This window comes from Anolis carolinensis, chromosome 5, assembly GCF_035594765.1.
Source record: "Anolis carolinensis isolate JA03-04 chromosome 5, rAnoCar3.1.pri, whole genome shotgun sequence".
In the NCBI taxonomy this organism is placed as follows: Eukaryota; Metazoa; Chordata; class Lepidosauria; order Squamata; family Dactyloidae; genus Anolis; species Anolis carolinensis.
Window position 1 is genome coordinate 30,465,566 of NC_085845.1, and position 26,362 is coordinate 30,491,927.

General features: G+C 37.6%; 2 long non-coding RNA genes across 2 annotated transcripts in view; both read left to right on the forward strand.

Annotated features, from left to right (window-relative positions):
* Positions 1-21,180, forward strand: part of LOC134299699 (uncharacterized) — a 46,462-nt gene extending 25,282 nt beyond the window's left edge. The window contains exons 2-3 of the long non-coding RNA XR_010006955.1: positions 14,988-15,766; positions 18,344-21,180. This is a non-coding gene — a long non-coding RNA (uncharacterized LOC134299699). The remainder of the gene's footprint in view (positions 1-14,987; positions 15,767-18,343) is intronic.
* Positions 21,181-22,147: 967 nt separating this feature from the next.
* LOC134299700 (uncharacterized) lies at positions 22,148-25,568 on the forward strand. Its single transcript, XR_010006956.1, has 2 exons — positions 22,148-23,220; positions 25,413-25,568. It is a non-coding gene; the product is annotated as an uncharacterized LOC134299700 (long non-coding RNA).
* Positions 25,569-26,362: the final 794 nt, after the last annotated feature.

The following is a 26,362-nucleotide window of genomic DNA, read 5'->3' on the forward strand; positions in this document are numbered from 1 at the left end:
ACAGTGGGGGGGGGGAGATACTATATTCTTCCGTTGTGAAATATTAATTCATTCCTTGCAGAAGGAACTTCCAAAATCTCACAGCTAGCATAGCAATTGGCCATCCTGGATGAAGGATTCAAAGAGCAACCATCCAAAAAGTAACTTTTCCATGCTCCAAATCATTCTCAGCAAAGTATCAATGTAGTTTTTAAGTGCTTTTCCATCCTATATACAGTATGATACCTATATCAAAGTGGGATAAGTTCCTGGACTTCACATGGATACACAAAACTATGGATAATGGAAATGAAGGACAATTTGCCCCAGAATATCAGTGCCATGCCAGTGGACATAGAATGTGTCTAGACTGGGCATATTTTGTCAGAGAAGGCTAAATAAAACCACAGCCATCAATTTCACAGACATGGGTTCATACTTTATCTGCAAGGCTGGATAGTTTTCCAATCTATACTGAGGTCCAGAGGAGCAGCAAATCATTATTTAGCCTAAACAGCAGATTATAAGGAGAAAAGTAAATATTGCTAGGTTTCGTGAACACATATGTTTTTCAGAATTAGGGGGGAAACCCTAAGGATCCCCCCCCCCCCATACACACACACACACACAAATGGAAACAGCTTGGGTGGAGGAACTACTAGGGCAACAAACAGCTTAAATGGAGTAGACTATTGGCCCTTCTACATGGGTCATATAATCTGGGGTGGTCAAGAATTCAATCCATGTCATCCACATGATGCATGCGCCATTCTCACTCCCCAACATGGGACAAGGCTGCTAAACATGGTTTTGTTCCATATTTGCAAAATTGGGGAAAGCTCCAAAGCTTCCCTGAAACTCTCAAGCAGCACCACACTTTGAGGACATGTAAAAGTTGGGCTGGTTCTGAAACTGAACTGACCTCCTTTGCTTACATGGCCATCCTGCTTTCCTCTGTGTCACCTTTCCGGAGGATGGCATTTACCTTCATCGTCTTGTCACCATTCTCACTGTGGCCATGGAGCCTGAAAGGGTTTCTGGTCATCACTCATCACCTTTGCAGATGCTTGCAAAAGCACCAGCGCAACTTGGAGGGGGGAGGAGGGAAAAGAGAGGGACAATAAGACAATTATAATATGTGTATTAAAACTCTAATTCAATTATATCTCTACTGTATTTTAATAATTAATTTTGAATTCACATTTAAATGTTCATTATACTACCCTATTAAAGGTGTTACAAAATTTAGCACGGTCCCTTTCAATTCTAAGGTTTCATAATTCTATGAAGACTCTCATCAATCATTTTAGTCTTCTTCCTGTTCTTGTAGTATTCTATATTTTCCCCTGCCCCCAAATTCATTTTAGTTCCTTTGAGCTTTGGAGAGAAAGAAACAGCTGCATGGGTTTTTAAAAGCCCATCTCTCATTCTCCCCACCAAAAAAAAAAAACCCTCTAACTTTCCCTTTCTCCATACTTTATAATCTCCTTATCATTTCTTTATTTTACTCATTCCCACATGGACTGCAACATAGCATAAGTCCCAGCTTATGAACTTCAAAATTTACTTTCCTGCAACAAATGAAGAATATCCAATGTATAACATAGGAGCATCATACAAAGAAAACCATCCTATCTCTACAACTTATTTGTTTAAAATATTGTCACCTTGGAAATAACTACATTAAATATGTTTTGAACTACTCATGAATTAAAATAAATCAAAATTCCTATAGTCATCATTAAACACTTGATGGTGAAATTATAATTAGGTATGTGTATATGGTTTCTTAATCGTACCTATTGCATTTTAATCCCATTTGCGCAGAGTGTGAAATTATTGAAATTATTATTGCTGTAAACTACTCCTTATGTTACTTTGGTGGGGGAAAATCCTTTGACGAAAAATACTTTAGTTATTGTTTACACCTATTCCCATCTTCTGCCTCTATCCCTCCTGCGTATATAAATTTAGCTTCATTTGAATGATCCCCTATATATCCATACAGAAGGGATCAAGCTGCGCCATTAAAATGAGTAGGTGGGTCCATGCAATCATTTACATCAGAACAGTTTTAGTAGATACTGGTCATTACTATATAAACATTAGCACCAGCAACTAAGTGTGCATGTCTAACCACATACTACACCTATACATCAGCAGGCATAAGTACATGACAATGAGTCCACATTAGTAGAGCCTCCCTAACAAGTGGATGCATGGAAAGCAGGGGGAAAGTGTGATCTGTGGGGGAAATGTGAAAGAGAAGGAAGGAGTATTTTATGGAAGTAAGATGTTCACAGAACACATACCATTTTGGCTCAGCACTGCTAACTTTCTAACATGGGGAAAAAATGCGATAAAAATAAATAATTTCTTAGATCTTGCTAACAGTGTCAAGTTGTAATTAGTTTTGTCTATTGTTCTTCCTTGGAGTAAGACAATCATATACAGGGCTTTATTGCATTGAGCTTTACTCTCTTCCTAGTATGTTTCTACTTATTTACAATATCAAACCACATTCGGTGCTTGGCTTTTCAATAGCCTGAATTTGAAAAGCCACACTATTTAAAGGGATAAGTTGTGTGATAAATTCCAGTGCATTCTGAAAGATTATCACTGCATTCATTGTTCCTTTTCCTTTCTTTCTTGCACCAACCACTTTTGTATGGGTTTTCCACTTAAGTATAGTTAAGCTTTCATTTCTAAGTCATCAGACTGTGGGCAGAGTTGGCCAGACATCTGTTTGGGTTTGTCCTTGCATCATGGAAAGCACAGACAATATTACTCAATGTGTCCTGAAATTTCAGTAATGTGTATCAAAGACAGCCTTAGATTCTTAGACTAACAATAGAGGCAAAAATGTTGACACTTTCTGAACTGTTTTTGGAAGTGATAGATGATCACAGAAGGTTGATCAGAATAGAGAATGATAGAAAAAAGAAACCAAGGACCTCATCAGAAAGTCCAGGCAAAGCGTCCCGCTGTGCCTGGCATCACGGCAAAAAGAGAGAGGCAACAGGGCGAATCTTCCACCCTGATTAGGGGTGGAGCTTCCCTTAGAAGTAATACGACATCGTATGATGGCCAGTGTGGGGGTCCGTCTCCAAGACAGGGTAAAAGCCTCCTAGGATGCTACCTTTACCCCATCTGATGAGGCCCCAAGACTCAGGAAACCATGGTGGGAGACCTTCTAGGATGGGACAATCAACTCTTCTGTAGCCTTATTTTGACAGCTAGCATGGTGTTGTGGTTTGAGCATTGGCCAAAGTTCATATCTATGTTTAATCATGGAAACCCATTGGGTAACCTTGGGCAAGTCACACTTTCTCAGTCTCAGACAATTCATTATTCAACTAATCTTGTAAAGAAGACCCCCTTAAGGTCACCAAAAACAGCTTGAAGGTACACAACAGTAAGTCATATTTTGTTCTACAATCTATACCAAGTTACACCTAAAGGGGACATTTCTTACTACAGAAATGTAACACTGTAGTTACAATTTCCATAGAAATATCTAAGACCATTTTTAAATTCTCAGCTATAGCATTCTGGTTCTTCAACAAACCCCAGGATTCTGTAGGATGCAACATGTCTAGGAAAGTAGAATCATAGTGCTATAATTCTCTGTAATCCTATTCAATACTATAATTCTACCATTTAGAAGTTTGCATTAGGACAATTGGGGCAACCTAAGAGTATGAAAAATAATTCTACAGAAAATTGTACCAGGCTGCTGTTGATGTTAGTTGTTACCTCTGGTCAATTGTTGTTTGTGTGTTGTTAACTGCTGTCAAGTTCATTTAACCTTATGGCAACCCTCTGAATGAAAGACTTCCAAGTCACCCCATGCTCAGTTCCTACAGACTCAGATAGTGGTTTCCTTTATAGAGTCTATCCATTTGCAATGCGGCCTTCGTCTTTCCCTACTGCCTTCTACCTTATTGTCTTTTCTGATGAGTTATATCTTCTCACAATTTGTCTTTTTTTTCGCAACCCATTGCATCTATAGAACTCCTCTTCAGCACCACATTTCAAATGAGTTTGTTTCCTTCCTACTAGCTTTCCCTACTGTCCATAAGGCCACATTGTTTTTTATTGTTTACTTTAATATTAATATATTAAATGTATACTAGGGGCCTCATCACAGTGAGGTCCACATTGCAGGTGATAGTTCACCTTTCCCTGTGCTATGCTCTGTATATATATACACTTTTTATTATTTATTTATTTATTTATTTATTTACAGTATTTATATTCCGCCCTTCTTACCCCGAAGGGGACTCGGGGAGGATCACATTACACATATAAGGCAAACATTCAGTGCCTTGACATAGAACAAAGACAAAGACAAACGCAGGCCCGAGCTGGCCTCAAACTCATGACCTCTTGGTCAGAGTGATTGGTCTCAGCTGGCTGCAGCTAGCTGCTCACCAGCCTGCGCCACAGCCCGGGCCTGTTATTTTTGTTATTGTTATTAAAAGATTGTTATTTAAACAATCTTTTTTATTTGCATATACTATACAACTGTGATTATGATTATAGGCAGTCCCAAGTTATGAACAAGATAGGTTCTGTTTAAAAGGTTACATTTTAAAAGTATGACTCCAGCCATATACAGTGTGTGTGTGTGTGTGTGTGTCTTCCAAATTACATGCAAATTTAGCTTAAGAACAAACCAACAGAACCTATCTTGTTTGTAACTTGGGCACTGCCTATAATCATAATCATAATCACACTTGAATAGTATATGTAAATAAAAAAATGTCTAAATAACTAAGTAATACACACACACTTTTACAGGCTGCACTCACACTTGGAGATTTCTATCCCTTACCCTAAGGACCAGAGAAGAAGGACCAGCTCTAAGATCTGGCCTACCCTGTATGACAGAACACAGAGAGATACCAAGTGAACAGGACATTTATCTGGGAAACATTTGGATGCATGAAATTGGTTAACATCAAAAATCACACAAAGATTTTGGAGTTAAATTGATAACAGAAATTTTTCAACTATAGTTTCAGTTCACTGGTTCAACCCTATGCATGTCTACTCAGCAGTAAGTTTCCACTGAATTACCTTGGGCTTATTTCCAAGTAAGCAAGTGTAAGATTGCAGCTTTACACACAATCTTATGCATTTTTCATCAAAATTAAGTCTTGGTGTATTCAACAAGACTTGTGTTAAGCTAGGTTTACATGGTATTACAACCTTAATAAGCTTTACTCCTTTGACGTTTTGCCTAATTCATAAGGCCTAGGAGAATGGGGGGGGGGGGGGGGAGAGGTTTCGTTAGCATTGAAATTTGCCACAGGATATGTTTTAAAAAAACTTTGCAAAACTTCCATATGTATTCCTCTCATAATTAGAGGTGGAGTTGATGATCTTTTCGGTTATTTATGCAGTGCTCTTTAAAACCTAAATTAAAAAAACAAAGCAGACAGCTTGTTTATATCCAGAAATACTGCCAAGATTAATTCTTACTCTACCAGACCGGGAACTTGATTAAAATGTCTTAATTAAAACTGACCTATAAGACAGAAAAGTGTGTGTGAGAGAGAGTGTGTGTCTATGAGAGAGAAATAACGTGTAAGAGTGTGTGTGAGAGTAAGACACAAAGAGAGAACTTTGATTTATTGCAAACTCTAAACTTCCAGAATACTATAAATGACACTGACAGCTTATAGTGTGATGAGGTAATCCATCCAAAATAAGTAATGTGCTGACTACCTTCAGGCAATAATCACATGATCTTTGGAAATAAAAGCTGGAGCCACATTGTTCTCACTTAACTAAGGACAACTTTTTATCTCTGCAAGAAGAAGAAGACATTTTGAAAAAGTATATATTCTACAGCAAAACATAGAGAAAGAAATGTACACATACCGGTATGTATATGTGTGTATGAAAAGTTACTAGGCAGTAATAATGATAAATATAGTACATACATGCAGACATGACCTCATAACTCTAATTGAAATATTTATAATTTTTATCACATTTTAGTGCATATATGCATTCATGGACTCTTTAGAGGAAAAAAGTTGTGGAATCGATGACACTTGATACTGACAACAACATGAAAATGTATTGTCGAAGGCTTTCGTGGCCAGAATCACTGGGATGTTGTCTGGTTTCCGGTCTGTATGGCTGTGTTCTAGGAGCATTTTTTCCTTACATTTCACCTGCATCTGTGGCTGGATCTTCTGAAGATGCCAGCCACAGATGCAGATGATACTTCAAAAGAAAATGCTTCTAGAACACGGCCATTACCCAGAAACCACACAACACCCCAACATGAATATGACCGTTAATAAATTATAACGTGTGTTTCCTTATTGATTATGGACAGTTGTGTATTCAGATCCAGAAATATTATTGTGCTGTTCACTGATTTTGTCACATTTTAGTTACCTATATTGTAATATGGTCTATATGGGAGGTGGTACATGGAGGTAACACCATAATACCAACCCTAGTAATGCCAGTGTCATGATGTTCTCAACGGTCCTCCAGAGTTGTTGAACTACAGCTCCCATCATCTCAAGACAGGATGACTTGCTGGAGATATGGAATTACAGACCAAAACAGGTTGGAAAACTTGGTCTGGAGAGTTTTGTTCTGCTGGTTCACACATAAACGTGATAAAGTGAAATGATTGAATAGATAATGAAGACTATTAGATAATGAAGAATTACGTGACTGATTAGGTTATCAAGACTATTGCAATGTGTCCAAAGTATTTCTTACGACAATATCATTTGGTGGCTTCCCAACATTTCTTCAGGTTTGTTCTCCCATTCTAAAAAGTGGATAAGGCAGTGAAAACTTTGAACTAAAACATGTAAGCCACCTTGAGTCCCCTTTGGAGTGGAGAAGGGCGGGGTGTAAATAGGGTAAACAAACAAATAAATAAGCTGGCATTTTTTTGGTTCCACCCTTTTGCCTTTGGTCCTGCCTCTTATTGGCATGCAGAATCATGATTTTTTTTCTGAAATTCAATCTGACTCTTAGACTGAAGGAGATTCTCTACCCTTGATCTAATGTAACTGTCTACCAAGAGCCTGAATTATCCAATTATAGGTAATTGTATTTTCTGTTTAAAGCTGAAACTTATGAATGGGCAGCACGCTTCATAAGTTATGAACTATACATTTTAAAGGCTTTGCAAATGAAATATAGAGCTTGTTTATTCAACATTGCTTAAGGACAGATTAGGTTTGTTTTTCTCCTAAATTTTGCCTTGTTAATGCTTAGATGTTTTATGCCTGCTCAAAGCAGTACTGTGCCAAAACTTAAATTATCCCACAACGAGACAAGATTGATAATGGTGTGGTTTCTTTTTCATGTATATTTAATACCAAGATAACAGTTGTTAACATTTTAGAATGAATACTAAGATGCTGGATCAATATAGCAGTGCTTAGTTTCTACATGATGCACAATGTGTTGTGTCAGCTGGCTGCATAACAACTTTGTAAAAGACAAGCATCATTAACCAAAGGTTACACAGGATGGCAAAGTGATGAAATTTTGCTTGGGGTTAGTGACTGAACTGGTAGCTAAGGACCAAACTGGATGTGGTGTTATTTGTATATTCGATTATAGATAGATAGATAGATAGATAGATATAGATAGATAGATAGATAGATAGATAGATAGATAGATAGATAGATAGATAGATAGATAGATTAACATGGCAGGGTGTGGATGTAGGACCTGGTCTTTAAACATCTACCTTCATTCTAAATATGATCTGAATCATATTTCCCTGTAGCTGTTAGAATTGTGCCAATGAGAGATTTCTGTTCATTTCAAATAGCCGTCACAATGTATTGTACAGGGAGTGATGTCTGAGTAGAAACACGGCTTCACCTGAACTGGCCTTTCTTTGGGAAAAGTTAGCTTCTAAGGCAGCATTGTACAATGTTGCTCTTCTTTGGAAATATAAAGGATGTTAACCATGATAAGCAATTTGCATGACTTGCTTCTCTGGCAAAGGAATTGTGTGTGCTGTATTTTTTGGCTTAAGAGACTTGCAATCCTTCTTCAAATTCTTTGCCAACAGCTCCATCTTCAGGCCTCTCCCTATAAGCGCTAGATATATTTTTAAATAGCCAAAAACCTGGGAAAGGTTTGGGATGTTGTTTTATTACTTAAAATATATGGTAAGAAAAATCTACAACAACTAAGGCTATGATCAAACTAAAAACATTTTATAGTATCTTTTTTAACATTAAAATATTTTACCATATATAACAACATATGGAGGAAAACAACAAAACTATAAAACTTAAAAATAATACTAGAAAAAATAAAAATAAAATAAAAATACACCAAAATTAATAATGCTAAATAAACATGTGACTTCCAACTTCCTAACTATTGATTGTCATCAACAGATATATCTACTTCCTCTTAAAATCATTTAAAAATATCAGTTGACAACAATCCAAAAGAAAGTTTAGTTCTTTTCCCATATTAATCTTAATGTTGTTTTCATTTTGTCTCACCTATGACAAAATGTATATTAAAAAGTATGACTATGATGACTATATCCTTATGCCTTGAGATGTATAAACATACTTTAAATAAAACAGTAAGACATTTAAAAAGAGAGCTCCATTCATGCATCAGGGAGTATAGTTTGATGGATAAGGTGAATGGTCTAAGAATTAGACAAAATTCATTTCACTCTACTGCTTTATCCAGTAGTATCAATGTCTCTCAGATAGATACCACAAGAAAGGCATGTCTGCTACACAGCCTGTTCTGTTCACCCTAAATGAGCCTGTTGCCCTCAGAGATGATGAAGAACCTTGTCCCAGGACCTGTCTTGAAGCAAGGTCCAATTGCCAGTTCAGTCAGCTTCTCTGTATCGAACAGGGATGGACCACTTCTCCTTAGCTTCAGGCAGAAAACTGTTTTGGGTTGGTTCTGTCTGCTATTATGCTATTGCCCCTCAGAACTATATATATTTTTATAAATTAGGAATTTCATCCACATGTTATCTATTTGGTCATTAAAGGGTGTCTCTTGTGGATCTAAATCCCACTCCCTGAGATGGACTACTTTGAGAACTGGGCGGCCTTCTCTTTACATGGCACTGGCTTTATTTGTGCTGAATGAAAAGAAATGTTTGAGCAAGAAGAAGAGACCAAAGGCACATATGGTGCTGGACTAGGCAATAATGGCAACGAAGCCATCAGACAATGCTTCCAATCCCAATGCCACCAACCATCCCATCTGCCCAGTTGCAGCAAACCTCTGCTAGCACAACATCTGCCCTTCAATTATTACATGATCAGTTTAACATATTCCAGAACCAGCATTCAGTCTGTAGCGGGAGGGGCTGGGCCACCAGCAAGGCCTAGACAGACATGCCGCAGCAGCCTCTCCGGGGATTTAACCAGAGTCAGCTTTGCCATAGTCAGTTAAGTACACGTTCCTTTGGTACATGTGCGACTAATCTACTTTTAATTGAACTCCATTGTTTCCTTGTGTTTAGTAAACAAACGTGCATAGGTGCTGAAGCTGCTGCTTGTTTACTGCACAAACAGAATGCAGCTTGTGAGAGCTTTTGGGAGGTCTTCTGGCAGGCACTGAAAAAACACAGAATGTTTAATGCACCGGCATATTCTTTTCTTTGCATCTTTTAATTTATTTTAAAAAAATATTTTCCTGGACACTTTCATCCCAGCTGTTTATTACACTTTTAATGCAATTTAACAGCTGAGCACAAGGGACATCAGAGGGTCTCATTTGAAACCCAAGGGAAGGAAAACCATGCCAAAATATTTTTTTCACTTATCTTGAGCAGTAAGCTTTTTTTTATCACTTTTTAAAACATTATACTGCCTTATGAGAGTTATTCTTCCTTTTTCTCTCCCCCTTATCTTTAAATTTGTTAACTGCATCTTCATTTTATATATCAGTCTTAATAACTGAATACTGTTCTTTGATACAAACATGGTCACCAACATTATTTTCTGTTTTGTTACTTTTCCTTCTTGTATTAACAAAAATAAATTTTATTTTCCATCCTGATGTTACATACAATTTTGCAATCAGGAGGAAGTAGGCTTGAAACCAATCATTAATTTTACTTTTATAGGATATTTCTAACCAGATATTCAGCAATTTACTCAAAAGTGAGTCCCTTTGGGTTCAGGAAGGTTAGTTTATGCATAGTTTCAAATACCCTCCATCGTGTACAGTGAGCCCTTGGTATCTGCTGAGCTTTGGTTTTTGAATGTTTGCTGAATGACAGCTCAGAGCTTAGACTGGGTTTACAACCATATGGATATAACAGGGGAGATCTTTAAGAGTCAGACAAAACAGAAGTATGTACAATGGAGTACAAATTAAAGCAGCCGCTCTCAATCTTTGGTCCTCCAGGTGTTTTGGACTCCAGATCCCATAATTCCTAACAACTGGTAAACTACCTGGGATTTCTGGGAGTTGAGATCCAAAACAGCTAGAGGACCAAAGTTTGGGAACCACTAAAGGTAAAGGTTTTCCCTTGACATCAAGTCTTATTGGGTCAGACTGTGTGGGTTGGTGCTCATCTCCATTTCTAAGCCTAAGAGCCAGCATTGTCCGTAGGCACCTCCTAGATCATGTGGCCAACATGACTGCATGGAGTGCCATTACCTTCCCGCCGAAGTGATACCTATTTATCTACTCATGTTTGCATGCTTTCAAACTGCTAGGTTTGCAGAAGCTGGGGCTAACAATGGGAGCTCACCCCATCCCACGGATTTGAACCACCAACCTTTTGGTCAACAAGTTCTGCAGTTTAGTGGTTTTATCTTCTGTGCCCCCGCAGGCCCCCCTGGGAACTACTAAATTAGAGCAATTATTTCATTTCCCTTCTCATACCTATCCTTTACTCCCATTATTTTTATATGGAGAAGAAAAGTCCACAAACAGAGTAGCTATGTCTTCTTCTTTATAGAACAAGTTATTTGCTTGAAGGCATATATATAAAAGTGAAAGTGACCTATCACACTAAGGCAGGTAGTGGGAATGTAACAGGTTGGAGATCTATTTGTGGGTTTTACCACCATGAACTCTGTTGTACTTGGGTAGTGCCTATTGCACATTACTCAAAGAATATTAGCATCAACACAATCATAACAATTTGTACGTGTCAATAACTAAGGATGGGAGAATCACAAGGGAAAGACAAACCAATAGCAGGATACGCGTGGTTTGCAATGCCAGTTTGCCTGCCTCGTATGAAAAAGTTCTGACTCAGTCCTGCAAGCCTGGTCCTGGATACTGGAGATCTCCTTGAATCAGAACAAAACCACTAATAGTTTTTCTGCCAACATGGTTGCAAAGTTGCATTTTGCATATTTTCTCCCTTTTGCAATTTCTCAGAAGAGACCACCCAACACGTCACGATTTTGAGATTGAAACTCAAAAACCTCTATCTTGACCACCCTGCTTCTGCACTTTGTTCTATTTACCATTCTTGGGCAAGCTGTATTTTTGTTGGAGACATTTTTCTACCTGATCCCAAGAAGGAAATGTTCTTCAAGTTAAGCTGCACAAAATCCAAGTCTGTCAAATTATTTTGACTGAGGAGGTGAAAATCAAGAACCTCTTTCCATCTCTAGCAGTAAAAATATAATAATAACAAGTCAAATAACTAACATTTTGCTGCCCTTTCATGATCCTGAGCATCTGCTACCTGATGCAGTTTCCTCAGTCTTTTTAATAATAGGGCTGGCCAGACACATAATGGACATATTCAACATAAGACTGTTCTAACAGAAACATTTTAGGATATTTCCAAGTAATGTTCTTTTGGCAGGAAAAAGTACGCTGAACTTTCAGCCAATTTAGTGTTCACTGTAGAGAAGGGGGGGCTAGATGGATGCATCCTTTAATCAGAATGCTGTCCTTTATCTTAGGAAGATCTCAAAGTGACATCGAGTGGAAAACCCAGTGTCAGTGGGGAAATTTAATTAAACTGCAGTCCCTTTATACCAGCACAAATATTGTGAAGGAAAACAACTCCTCTGACATTTTGCAAATAGGTTCAGTAGAATCTGCTGTGTTTACTCTGACTGACATTTGTTTTTCAGTCAATTATCCTTCAGTCCTTTCTTTTCCCTCCATAATTTATCACTAGCAGATTTGCCCTAATAATAAATATAAAGTTGTTTCCTTTTTTTGTCATCATCTTCTATACTGTTTTGGGAGCAAATGTGAGAGATCTGTTACCCCAAGATGACATAGGCTTATCATTTTGTGGAAGTCTTTGATTGTTTACAGGATTTACTGGCTTGGAACTGGGCAAGGCCTAACCTTAAATACAAGAGAAAATTAATTTGGTGCTCTTAAAACAGGGAGGGGGTTTCCACCCTACATCAGTTGTCTGGCTTACTAAGTTCTACCTCAATTGCTTTTGAACCAACATACAAACTTCTATGTGGAGGCTAAAGCTTGAAAAACATATTTTGCACTTTAGAATTGTGAGATTCTGCTATCCAGAATGGCCGGTGGATTCTGGGAGATGAAATCCAAAAAAATCAACCTTACCAACCTATGATTGACATGCCATGATGTTCATGTTGGCCATTTTAATTTTTATCCTTTTTTTTTCTTAGACTGAAACAGTGCATAACTGACATTCAAATTTGTCTTTTCCTCAGCATGCAGAATCGTGGAACATTAGGCTTAAGGGGATTCCAATGGTCATTTAGTGCAGTTCAATCATTCACAACTAAGGCATCCCCAGAGTCCATCCAATTTCTTTTTTAAAAATGTTCCCTGAAAGAGAGTCCACCACTTTTCAAGGCAGTCAGATTCAGAGTAAAACAGCCATTGTCACCAGGAGATTGTTCCTAATGTATAGAAATCTTTATTCTTGTAATGAATTCAAGCCATATCTTTATGGAGTAGCAGAAAACAACCTCAACCTATCTTCCACATGACAGCCTTTCAGATCAGAAGATGACCTTTGTATATCTTCAAAATAAAATAAGATTTATATTTGCCTGGTTTGTATTTGTATGGGAAACCATCTGGATGTATTTCATGCTATAAAAGGTAAAGGTTTTCCTCTGACATTAAGTCTAGTCGTGTCCAACTCTGGGGATTGGTACTGATGTCCATTTCTAAGCCGAAGAGCCAGCATTGTCCGTAGACACCTCCAAGGTCATGTGGTCAGCATGACTGCATGGAGTGCCGTTGCCTTCCCGCCGGAGCAGTACCTATTAATCTACTCACATTTTCAAACTGCTAGGTTGGCAGGTTGGGGCTAACAGTGGGAGCTCACCGCACTCCCCAGATTCAAACCACCAACATTTCGGTCAACAAGTTCAGCAGCTCAGCAGTTTAACCACTGCACCACCGGGGACTCCATTTCATTTCTTTTCATGCTATAGGTTACTTATTTTCACAGCTCATAGTAGAACGTGTTTTACACACAGAAGATCTCAGATTCACTTTCTGACATCTCCAAACAGAACTGAAACCTTGTTTGCCTCTGTCAGGTTGACACTGCCTGACAAATTTAAAAATTAAGGTTTTGTGGACAACACAACAGTACATTTCATTTATATATAGACTCCAGGAGGTATAATTAAATCACAGCTACGATCTCTTTCCATTCAGGGTACATCTACACTATAGAATGAATGCAGTTTGTCACCACTTTTAATGGAATGGATTAATGCTATGGAATTGTGGAACTTGCTGTCGGAGCTTCCCAAAACACTACTTACCATGCGCTGTTAGTGAAGAAGGGTCTTGCAACACTTCCTCGTCACTTGGGGGAGCAATGGGGTGGGGCAAAGCCAGCATCATGTGATGGCGATCGGCAGGTCCAAGCCTTAAATCTGATAAGGTAGATAAACATTGTAAAGATTCTATAAATACACATATTAAATGCATTTCTATAAAAGATACTGACTAAAACATATTTTTATAAAATACATATTAAAATACACAGGGTGGAAATTGCCTGAAGGTAGTCCATATTGAGATTCCTTTTTGCTGTCATTTTGTATTTTCCTTCTGAGACATCCACAATAAATGCCACAATAAATTACCCTATAACACTAAAAATTTATCTAAGAAATTGCACTATATACTCATGTATACATCTAGAAATTTTAGTCAAAAAAACCCCAAAAACCCTGAGTTGATTTATCCATGGGTCAATGTGAATACTGCATGTTAACTCTTATAGAACCATTCCCTTCTCTGTGTAGAATGACAAAAGGCAAAACTTTAGTCTGTCTTAAGAGAATCGAAAAGAATCATGGACTCCCTCTATTCTCTTTGGCATTACATCGCTTCTGGCCTTTTTTAATGCCTGGTTGAAAAAATGGGAATGGTGGCCAGAGGGAGCTGGCCCAGAAGCAACACTGGTTCTTTCCTCTCAACTTATCCATGGGTCATATCAAAATCCATAATTTTGATCCCAAAATTTATCCTCAATTTATACATGAAGCCAACATACACATGACTATATACGGGATGTAAGAAACAGCCTTCCCATACTAGTTGATTGTCTTATTTGTGGTGCTAGCTGTATGAAAGAAATTATTTTATTATCTGAGATCTAGGCAAAATCTATTAGACAGAGAAGTGTTTATTTATCAACTAGTTTTTCTTTTTTCTTTTTGTCTTATTCTGACTTTTTTCATTTATTTCCATTTTGTGAACAAAAATGGAATACATTTGGTTATGTGTTTTACTTCTTTAAAAAACATTTGTTTCATCTGGAAAAACTATCAGCAGTTGCTTTAAATGGCTTTGATTTGTCCCAGTAATATATAGTTGTCAACATCTGGAATTGTAGAAGGAAAAAAGGCTGAGATTGCTCTATAAAATAGATATTAGTCTTTGGGGATTGTTTTTTTTTTCCTTTTTTCCAGCTACACAGGATATATTTGCAGAGCCATGTTGCATTTATAAAGCATGTGTATTAATAAAAATATAACTTTTTGACTATTCCAAATTAAATAAAACCATTTGTATTGCAGAATATATCCTGAAACTGCTGATCCACATCCAAAAAAAGTTTATTATTGGACAGAAGATCATCAGCAAGAGAATATTTCAAGATGCTCAGCACACTCGCTCAAGCTTTAAAAAAACACTTTTTAGATGTATAGTTCAAGCAAGTAACTTCTTCAAACTCAGAACACATGAACTTGCTGCTGCACATACAGATTCTCAGATCAAACACATAAATCAAGCACATGGGATCACAGAGATCAGCGAATGCATGTAATGTGAATGAACACAGATATTTCTAAATAAATAAATGAATATTTCCCTAGACAAAGCCATCCTTTGCACCTGCAGAGGGAATTGTCTGCACAGAAATATATTTCCAAAGAAGATTTTAACATAATTATTGTTGAATGCGATCTTGGAACTGTAAATCTGAAAACCTAATAATCATCTAGTCCAACCTCTTGTCGATCCAGAAAGGTCACAACTAAATCATCTTTGATAGGTGGTTAGGTTGACTCCAGCAAAGGAGAGTTCACAACTTTTCAAGATGGTCCATTACACTTTAAAATAACTATTACTGTCAAGAATGTTTAGTCAATACATGCTTCTTGTAACTGAATCTATTGATTTTGGTCCTATCCTCTGCTGCAGCAAAACATTATCTGTCTTCCATGTGATATATATTCAAATGTTTGAAAACATTTCTCATATCATCTTGTCTTGTTCCTTCATAGCTGCCCTTCCAATGGCTAATTTTCTGATTTCTTGACTGCATTCTCCATTCTGATTAATGACTTATAAGGTATGGAAAATATTTTAACTATTTCACTAACATTGTCAACTTTAACTCCTGCCCCTTCTGCTCTATGGCTGCCTTCTGATTTTAAGGGGTCTACTCTATCCAACAATTTCTGCTGTTATTATACATCAAGTCAATTTCAACTTATGGTAACCCTATTAATGAGAGACCTCCGAAATCAGCATCCCTTCTCGTATCTTGTACACTTAGATTTCCTTGATTGAATCAGTTCACCTAAACAGCAGTCTTGCACTTTTCCTAACATCTTCAACTTTACCAAGAATTTTTGTTGTTTCCAACCCAACAACAAGCAGCCTATTTTCTGGAAGAAGGAGCATGTTCTTATTAGGAATAATATAATTTCTCACAATAAAAAGAGATATATAATGCTCTGCTCAGATCAGGAAATTGACTGAAATAGCATGAAGCGTGAAAGAAACAATTTGGGGGTTGTCAAGCACCGGATTCTTATTCTGCCTGTCCCATTATAGATACGGTGTAGAAGAGTGCAAGTGTATTAGCAAAGAATGATGTTATTCTGGAGCTCTGTGTCATTCAGTCCACCCCAGCAACACATCTTAGGAATGTCAGGTAGTTGAATGAATGAATGAATGAATGAATGAATATGTAAAGGTAAAGGTTTCCGTCTGACATCAAGTCCAGTTGTGTCCAACTCTGGGGTGTAGTGCTCATCTCCATTTCTAAGCCAAAGAGCCAGCGTTGTCCATAGATGCCTCCAAGGACATGTGGCTGGCATGACTGCATGGAGCACCGTTGCCTTCTCACCAAAGCAGCACCTATTGATCTACTCACATTTGCATGCTTTCAAACTGTTAGGTTGGCAGAAACTGGGGAGTGGGAGCTCACCCCACTCCCTGGATTCGAACCGCCAATCTTTCAGTCAACAAGTTCAGCAGATCAGTGGTTTAACCCACTGTACCACTGGGGGCTCCTCGGTAACTCTCCAAAAATTATAATTATTTGAGGAGTAACTGGATGATACAATGCTTCTTAGAGACTAGAAAGTGCCCTGAAATGACAAAAAAATTCTATTTGAAAAATGTTCATATTAACCATGGGAAAGTATGGCTAGCTCAAGATATTCCATTGGCTGAGGAAGAAGACTAAGTAGTATCCTTGTATTCCATTCACAAAAGCCAACTAGGCTAACAGACAAATCTTCTTCAACACAAGATGTAAGATGTGGTTTTCCATCCTATTAAGGGCAGCAGGCTAGGTTTGAAGGTGCAAAACAGGATGCCAGCACTCATCCCATGTCTTGGAGAACAGAGCTGGAGTTTTCCAAGACATGGAAACTAGTGACTAGTGACTTGAGAAAAATGGCCGCAAAGATGCCATTGTTACGCTGCTCCCACAGCGCCTAGGGCGGTTGTTTCATCCTGCCTAATAGTAGAGCCAGCCCTGCTGGAAAGATTGCCATGAGGCAGCACAGTCAATGAGGATTTTGCAATCATCTATAAAGCACATGAGATAAAAGATGAGAATGTACTATCACACCCTGCACCTGTGAGGATGTAATGTGATGAGCCAATCTGTCAGCAGACGTCATGTATTCATGTCTGACAGGCAAGCCCCACCTCTGCCCCTTCCAGTTCCACCCACGGTTCCACCTACAGCCAAGGTGAGGTGTGGAGTTACGCAGGAAGGATTGCTGGGGTTTTCCTCAGTTTTGTTCTCATTTCTTTTTGTTCTCTAAAATTAACTGGCATTTTCAAATGTAGCCCCCTTGGGCAAACGCAAGAACAGGCTGTACCAGAACACAGAAACAGAAAGAAGAAGGTGGAAAGAGATCTTCGGAGTTCCCTATACAGTATCCTTTGAGTTGTGTTTTGTGTCTGAAAAATCTAGAAATTGACCTGATTCTAACTGGTATGCATTTGAGTCTCTTCCCACTATACATCCCATTTAGCCACTACAAAGGAAAGGATTTTTAATACTGTACATCAATCATATTCAATTGTCTATAATAGTTTAAAAGTGTTACACCAAGCTGTTAGAAGGGGTTGTAAGGATATGTGGCTAGATTGTCCTATTAGAAAGGACAAATGCACTGTGATTAGTCAGGTTTCACAAATAACATAACAAAACATCAACTACTGACCAGAACTTTTATTACATTCCAGATACTTTTCTAACAACAGCCAAGACACAGGAGACCAATTGCTTTCTTCCTTGAAGCTGCTCGAGCAGAAATAGACAAATGTTAAAAATCAGAGGATCTTGAGCTATGTAATTGGTGGAAAAGAGTATGAGACACCTGGTATTAGAAAACTCATTTAAAAAATATTGAAAATCTATTTTTATATACCTGTCCAGCAAAAATTATCCTACTGAATATGCAGGTTTAAGCACAATAATTGAAACCCATAAACATTCATCTCAGCCTTCTTTTGTACATATCAGACATCCCAAATAACCTCTATGTTAACCAAATCTGGATCAAAACCAAGAACATTTCATAATTGATTTTACAAACTTCAGGAATCTTGTCAGCTGCCAAACATTTAGGGTGCAATCTTCATGCAACTGTTCTGAAATTAATCAGTTTCTTTCCCAAAGCCTTTAGGGTGTTAGGACTGCAAATATAAAGAGTGAGAAAATTCATCAAACTTTGAATCTGAATCCGTTAAAGAAAACAAGATAAGGAACTCATTTGGGTAAGTATAGTAGTGTTCACTGCAAAGGCAACCAACCATTCAAACTAATCTGAGCGAAGATAAACTATGAAATATTGTAAAGGAAAGTTCTCATCAGAACTTAAAATGTCCCAAATCCTTCCTCTTCCTCCTCTCAGTTTCTCCTTTTTTAAAAGATCAGCTCACCTAAAGGGAAGCAGAAATGACACTTTGATCTACCAGCCCAGCCAAACCCATATAACTGGGCTGGAAAAAGGGGCTCTTGTGATGGACATAATTCACAACCACCATTAAATTTCGTTGATCTGATGAGATCTCACACCAAATCTTCTGTTGATATGGGATCTTTTGAGAAACTGGTTGAACTTAAGGCTGTATATTACTTGTTTGTCTCATAAGTTACTACCTGTAATTTGAATAGGACATTTATAAAATATTGAATTAAGATTAATAGCAGACAGAAATCTTGATGAAATCTCAAGGAAAGAAACACAATTAGTTTGTATAAACAATCTCATTTTATGACAGAAAATGCCTTTGGCACTCTACATGCCTATGTTCATAAGATATCACACACTATCACACAAGGATAATATTATTGAAATTATGATAATGATCATTATTATTACCCAGACCAGTAATACTTTTTGGCAGAGATTGTGAGCAGGAATTGCCTACGGAAAACTTCAAAACTCCTTATCAATTTCTTCCAAAGCAGCAAATGTAGCAAAAGAAGCAATACTAGTTTCAGATGGTGGTGTGGGTTTTGGGAGGTTTTGCTTTGGCATAAGAAGGCTGCACGAGAAGTACATTTTCCTCATGCATCTGCTTAGGCACGTTCAACTGTTTCTCTTGGATGTCGATTGCAGCAGTGTTAGATTGTTGGACATAGAGTGAGAATAGTGATCCATGTCTGTGTCCTCCAGTAGGGATTATAGCTGCAATATGCTGAGCATGGAGCTACTGTTGAAGGTCACTTGGATGCTTCAACTAATACGGAACGTGACCACCCACTTGTTTTCCAGTGCTGCTTGTAAAATATATTTTGCTCCATTATAGAAGTGTAGTGTAGGCCACAAACACTGTTTTGCCACATTAGAATTATATTGACTACTGTTCCATTGATTCCCAGAACTTGAAAACATCACTTTTTGAATGACAGCTCCTAGAATTCCTTGATGAATAACAAGACATTATCTCTTCTGCATTGGCCATTATTTTTTCAGTTGATATCCATTGTATATCAAATGGAGGGCATCTGAAAGGGGGCCTACAAATATGACCGTACAAGATAACAACATATATGTTGGTAGAAGCAGTCCTTCAAATAACCTAAATGAGAAAAATACAGTACCTTAGTTTGAAATGAAATACAGATACTAAGAAATTGACATTATACATTCAGATTGCCCACTTCCCATTAATCAATTTGCCATATAAGTGAGTTCTGCTACATTTTACCACATAATATGCATTGCAGTAACCCAGATAGGTTCAGTGTTCCTTCAAGACACACCTCTGTTATGGCAGTGGTGCAGGATTTTTTTTTTTTAATGTCACGTGTCTCCCATCTGATCCTAGGCCTGTGGGAAGATTCGTCCAGTTTGCAGAACACCAAAATAAAAGAATCAGTACACCCTAAAGCCTGGAAGTGATCTCTGCTGACAAGTGTCTTTTTGCCAAGATCCTATCATCCTCCAAAAAGTGTTCAATCAGATAGAGATCTTGAATATGCCCAAACTGAAATTATAGCAGGACATGTTTCGACAGAGATAAATAGTTTGATGCTAATTTGACAGCTTATTTAAAGTAGCCTTCTCTGAGCCTTCTAATTTTCATCTGCCAAAAGTTCCATTATGTTGTAAACACACATAAATGCAATAAACAAGATCACAACCTCTGCAAAGTCAGTGGGAGCTTTCAGCATACAAGATGTACTGACTCAGCCATCTGTGCAATTGCAAGTATTCATTATCAATCACAATTTCAAGGTTAGAGTAAACTATCTAAACTAGAGGCTGATGTGTAGCCATTCTTTCCCTCCAGAGAATTCTAAGAAATTTGTTAATGCAAAAAGTTTCACTTCTTCATCAAATCATAGTTTCCAGGATTCTTTGAAGAAAGCCATACTGGAAGTTATCTTTGTTCATAGGATTTTTTGTATGCCAATTAAGGTACATACTGCCTTAGGTGGGTCTGTATTTCCCTTAAATAAAACAGAGACCTGTGCCATCATTTAATTTTTCATGTATAAAAGTTCACATCTTTTGATGGCTTCGTGAACTTTCTTCGCTGTGGATGCCCAGATGGTGCATGTGTTAGAAGTACTGTTGCCCAGCTAATACCACACCAGCTGAACCAGATCTGCTATGACCATGAATGCCTACATCACAGCTAGGTTATATTATTGTAAGATGCACTACTTGGGGCCGTATTTGAAACCTCTTTGGAAACCACAGTGGGTGTAGAATGCAATTCATCTGAAACAATTAATTCCATTAACACACCAACTTTACTTGGTAACTTCTTCATTCCCAACATCAGTTGAAAGAACTGGTCATTACCTTTACAAATATTAAACTTTTGAAATCCAATATATATTAGATCTTTTAATGAGGCTTTCTAATATAACTAGATAACTAACATCTAATGAGGATCTCTAACCTACTCAACGAATGTATACGGTACAATTGGCAGGGACACAAGGTGAAGTGTTTTTGTTGTTATGTCCTCTGTCAAAAATAGTGGCCCCACCCAGGCCTGTAGCGAGGGGGGGGGTTTTAGGGGTTCAAACCCCCCCCCCCGAAATTTTTCAAGTTATAAAAAAAAATCTCATTTACTCATGAATTTTAACTGGTTAACCAAATCCCCAAGCTAAGTCTATGAGATGCAAAACATTAAGAGTCCCTCCAGGCACTATCTCAAGCAGATATTGACAGGTTTGTAGCGGGGAGGGGTATGTGCTAGGGGTTCAACCCTCCCCGAAATTTTCAAAACCCCTCCCAAAAATTTTTTCTGGCTACGGCCCTGGCCCCACCAACTGGGGGAGCTCTTGGAGCTTTAATCCAAAAAAAATGATGTTTCCAAGCTCTGTCTCTGTTTTTTGCATGCCCCACCTTGGGAACATCCTTAGGCTTCCTTGCTCATGGCATTGTGGTCAATGAAGAGTTAGGGTTCTTTTTCATTATTATGTTGGCTTTCCACATGCTTGTGTTTCTGCTTCTTACTTTTTGAGTATTGCCTTCTACGATCTGCTGTGTGGTGAGACAGCTTAATTAATTTTCTTCTTAAAGTACAGTTCATCTTTTGCTGTGCTTATATCATGTTACAAGTTCATAATTAAGCCTAAGAATAGATTTAAAAAAACAAATGTAAATAATATGCAATTGGTCAACTATTTTGTTGAAAGATATCAGTTATCAAAGTGACCAGTGATCAAATGATAGGGATGAAAAAAGCCTTTCGTAAATTTTGTTGGATCTTTATTTTAATTATAGAAAAGATGATTACTAATCATTTTATAAAAAATTATAGAAAGTAGGAGCAATCCCAAATGGTTGGATAGTATCAAATACTACAGAGGACTATCAAATCCTCACATGAAGGACATAAATAAGAAGCTCAAAAACAGATAAGATGGGCATTTTTGTAATCAAAGAATAACACATACCTTGCTTTTGACAAAGATTTTTCAGTTAATTTTCCATAAGGGTCAGATTAGGATTCATGAAATGCTTCTCCTTAAATTTTTGTTATGATTCTAAGACACTTTGATATGGTTCGTGTATATGCTGGAATTAATTACTCATGCCTTAGTACATCAAGCTGTTACACTTGAATCAGTGACTCACAGTTTAACATGTGGGAGTATTGCATTTGAAGTGATCTGAAAGTTTTATCTGTGTTCTTACATCCATGTGACATGCAAGTCATCATAACAATGCATTGCTTCAATTTGGTTTTCATTCCCTCTAATAAAGCACAGGTTCATGCTAATAGTTTGGCAGGAAAAAGGCCACGCCCTATAATACAATGATATATCAGAAGGTATCCAAAATATTTGCAGACCCCCAAAAGATGGCTGCACATGCCTATAGATATATACCAGTGTGATATTACAGTTCCATTCTATGAAATCCTGAGATGTGTAGTTAAATTAATTACTTTGGATTCTCTACTACAGAGCTCTACTGCCTTCTGAACTACTTTCAGTATCAAAGCACCACAATTGTGTAACGTACTCTCAAACAAAATGTGCACGGTCTCATTCTACTCCATGCAAGAGTCAAACAAGAGATTCTGCAATAGCTGAAGGATGTTTAATCCCCAAATAATACTGATCATATTGCCCAATGTCACCTTAATGATAGTGCCTGCCTAATTTACATCATTTTTTAAACATTGCATCTGATGTAAAGAGAACTAAGGATTGTGGTATTTTTTACAAGTACTGTACTGCTAAATGCTGTCCTGTCAAGCCTCACTGGATGACATTTTCAGCTGTTGGTCTCATATTTGATGACTAGTGGCAATGTTGGTTCAGAATATAAATACTGTAAATAAATAAATTACTGTACAAATATTTGGATGTTGCCTACTTAAGGAAGGGTAACCTTGACAGTAAAGAATGTCTGTAATTCCACCCATCTAGGCTTCTCACTGTATTTCTTCATCACAAAGTGCTGTAATAGGCTCGTACTCCATCTGGACTTCTGTTTTCTAGTGTCTGGCTCTGCTTCATGGCTGCCCACATAATATCCATAGTGTGATCCCAAACACCCATGGCATGGAGATGCAAAGGTCAGGCAGTGATCTAACAAAATACAAGTCTTCCATGTGGTTCATGTATTTCATATTTGTATGGGAGTGCTTCTTCAATACAAGTCTTGGCCCGTTTTCATATACAGCTGGCCCTCTGTATCCAAACATTCTTCATCCATAGATTCAACCATCTAAGCATTGAAAATATTCTGAAATATGAAATCGCAAAAAAGGAAATCTTGATTTTGCCATTTTATATAAGGGACAATTTACTATGCCATTGTATATAATTGGACTTGAGTATTCATGGATGTTGGTATTCACTTGGAGTCCTGGAATCAAATGCAGTGATGCCTTGAGTTAAGAGTTTAATTTGGTGCATGACTGAGCTCTTAAGTCAACTCGCTCTTATCTCAAAGTGAATTTTCCCATTGAAATGCATTGAAATTCTGTTAATCCCTTCCATCAACCCCCACCATGTTTTTCTTATGTAGCTTTAAATAAGAAAATGTACTTTATAAATAACAAATAATGTAAAATCATATTCACATGGAACAATAAAAAAGAAAGATGGTAGGAGCACAAAATTGTGGCAAGGCAGCACTAAGCATAAAGTGAAGAAGCAGAAGCATCATTTTCTTCATACTGTTCTCATTCCAGCCTCCCGTCCTCTCTTGCTCTCTCTTCCTCTCTCTCTTCATGAAGCCAAACATACCAGGAATAAAAACCACACAAAATCAACTAATCCAAAGTTCCTCAAAGCAGACAAGAGCCAAGTGGACAGCAATCTCCCAAAGTAGACAAGAGAACAAGGCACAGAGGCTACTCCCTTGAAGGTCTAAAGCCCCGTATTCTCACGCTAGTTGTCTCTCTGGTGCTACCCCTTAACTCAAAATGCTTCTCATTTGTCAAAGCAAAACCCAGGCCGAGCAACTGCTCTTAACTCAAAATGCTCTTAAGTTGGGACACTCTTCAATGGAGGTTCCACTGTATACCATAGGACCTCTGTATGTCAGTAAAAACACTAGTATAGAAATTTGTTCTCAGACACAGCATCTGCTAAAGGGGACAAGTACAATCAACACATAATGAATGTCATATTAGTCAAAGTAGACCTTGGCAAAGTTCCCAGCATTTGATTTCATAGAATGTAAGCACCCAGTGGCTTGCTAGAAGTGCTCATAAAAACATTTCATGCCAATATACAAGTTTGGGAAGATTAGTGTGAAGTGGGGAAGAAACATGCAGACAACAGGGTGACACCACTGTCATTCTTTTGGATACTGTGCTTTTCCCCAACATCTGGGGGGGGATACTATTTAGGACTACATCTCCCAGAATTATGGGACCTTTAGATGAGATTTGTAGTCTGAAAAGGAAACATTTTCAAGTTCTGAACTGAAGCCATCATGAAGTTTTTGCTTCATTTTTTTCCATTGTTTTACCACATTTTTCTCTTACATCTATATATATATAAAAGGGTAATGAAATTTCGGCCTAGGACAAAACAACAAAACTACACATCCCAGAAACACTAAACTTGGCAGCACAACCCCTCATCCATGCCTCTACGTTCATACAACAAAAATAAAAGAAAAAGAAAGTCCTAATTAGAGAGAGAGGAATAATTGTTTTTATCCAATTGCTGCCAGTTAGAAGGCTTAGCTCCATTAAGGGAAAACCTTTACCCTTTACCTTAACTACCACCAATACCTCAATACTTTATTTCCCATACCACCATACTTCGCCACAGCAACGCGTGGCCGGGCACAGCTAGTGACCTTATATTATCATCTTTTGACTTTGGCTGCAAAGCCCACTCCTCAGCTCACTTGTCTTAACTCTGAAGCCCACTTTGTCAGTATCATGTAACTTAATGCTTGCCTCTGTGACACCCTGTAGAATGGGATTTCACTGCCAAAATGGTCTTTTTCAAAGATCTTAACCCTGAACTTGCAATTATCACCCATAAAGGGACAAAATGTTTAGCTGCAGCTGTTTACTATTTACATTAAAAACCCCTGACATATGAGCCTCGCACCACCAGCCCTATTCATCATTCATTTTCTTTGGCCATGTGAACAAGATTGTTTGAAGAAACAGTCTTCAGATGTCATATCTTTTGCAGCTTTCCACAGGGCAAAGCTGTCTTCAGCTGTTGCCAGTGAACTGTCTTAAAGCTATGCGTATTTTCAGATATTATATTAATTATTCTCATTGTTTCTTTGCAGTTCCTCGTCAAAAGAGCGGAGCCTTGAAAAATGAATACGACAGCCTTAAAATTAATCATGAAGGAGAGGTCTAAAAGTGAAAGGATGCCTTGTATGTTTAAAAGCTCTCCTTTTTATGAGGGTAATAAACTGTTTCGGCACGGGTTATATATTAGAGCCATGTGGAAGGGGAGTGTGTGGTTTGTATAGAGGATCATTAAAGTATAGCCATATGTAAGTTCTATGTGCACATTTGTAGACTTGGAGATTTTTTATCACCTCTATCAGATAAATATGCAACTTCTATTCACAATCACTTTACTCGAATCAGTGCAATTACACAAACATGAGCTGATCCAAGTTTCATTGGCATTAATTTATTTTATTACTATATTGCACAAATGTGGGGGATTCAACCAAAGTTAGGATAGGGGTTAATGGTTTTTATTCCCAAAAGGAAAATTAATCTTTAAATGAAGGGGGAAATCCAGAATGTAGGAACAGTTCACCAAAGAAACATATTACAAAGAGATGTAATTTCCATAGAAAGAAATTCCAAAGAGATATGCTGGAAATACTGTTTCGGGACAGGGCCAGATGTACATCTGAGTCTTGATAATCCTAAGTATACTCATTAAACCAGTGCAACTTACAGTACTAATGTTGCACTTGCCATGCAATAATTCATTCAATAATAAACTGTCATATACTCCAACTGTACCAATCTGGCAGGGATACTCCAGATTATTCCTTTTTAAGGCATTTTGAAACATTCCAGATTCTGTCTCCTCTTCCTCCTTTTTTCTTTAATCGGTTTTATTTCAAAGTGCCTTTGATATACTCTACCCAAGAGGTCTTACTTATTTCATGTAGAAGCTAATTGTTTTTAATCTCTGCTGAATTATTTTATTTTAAACTTATTTTTTTCTAAAGGTGCATTTACAAAGAGATGACAATCCAGTTTTTAGTAG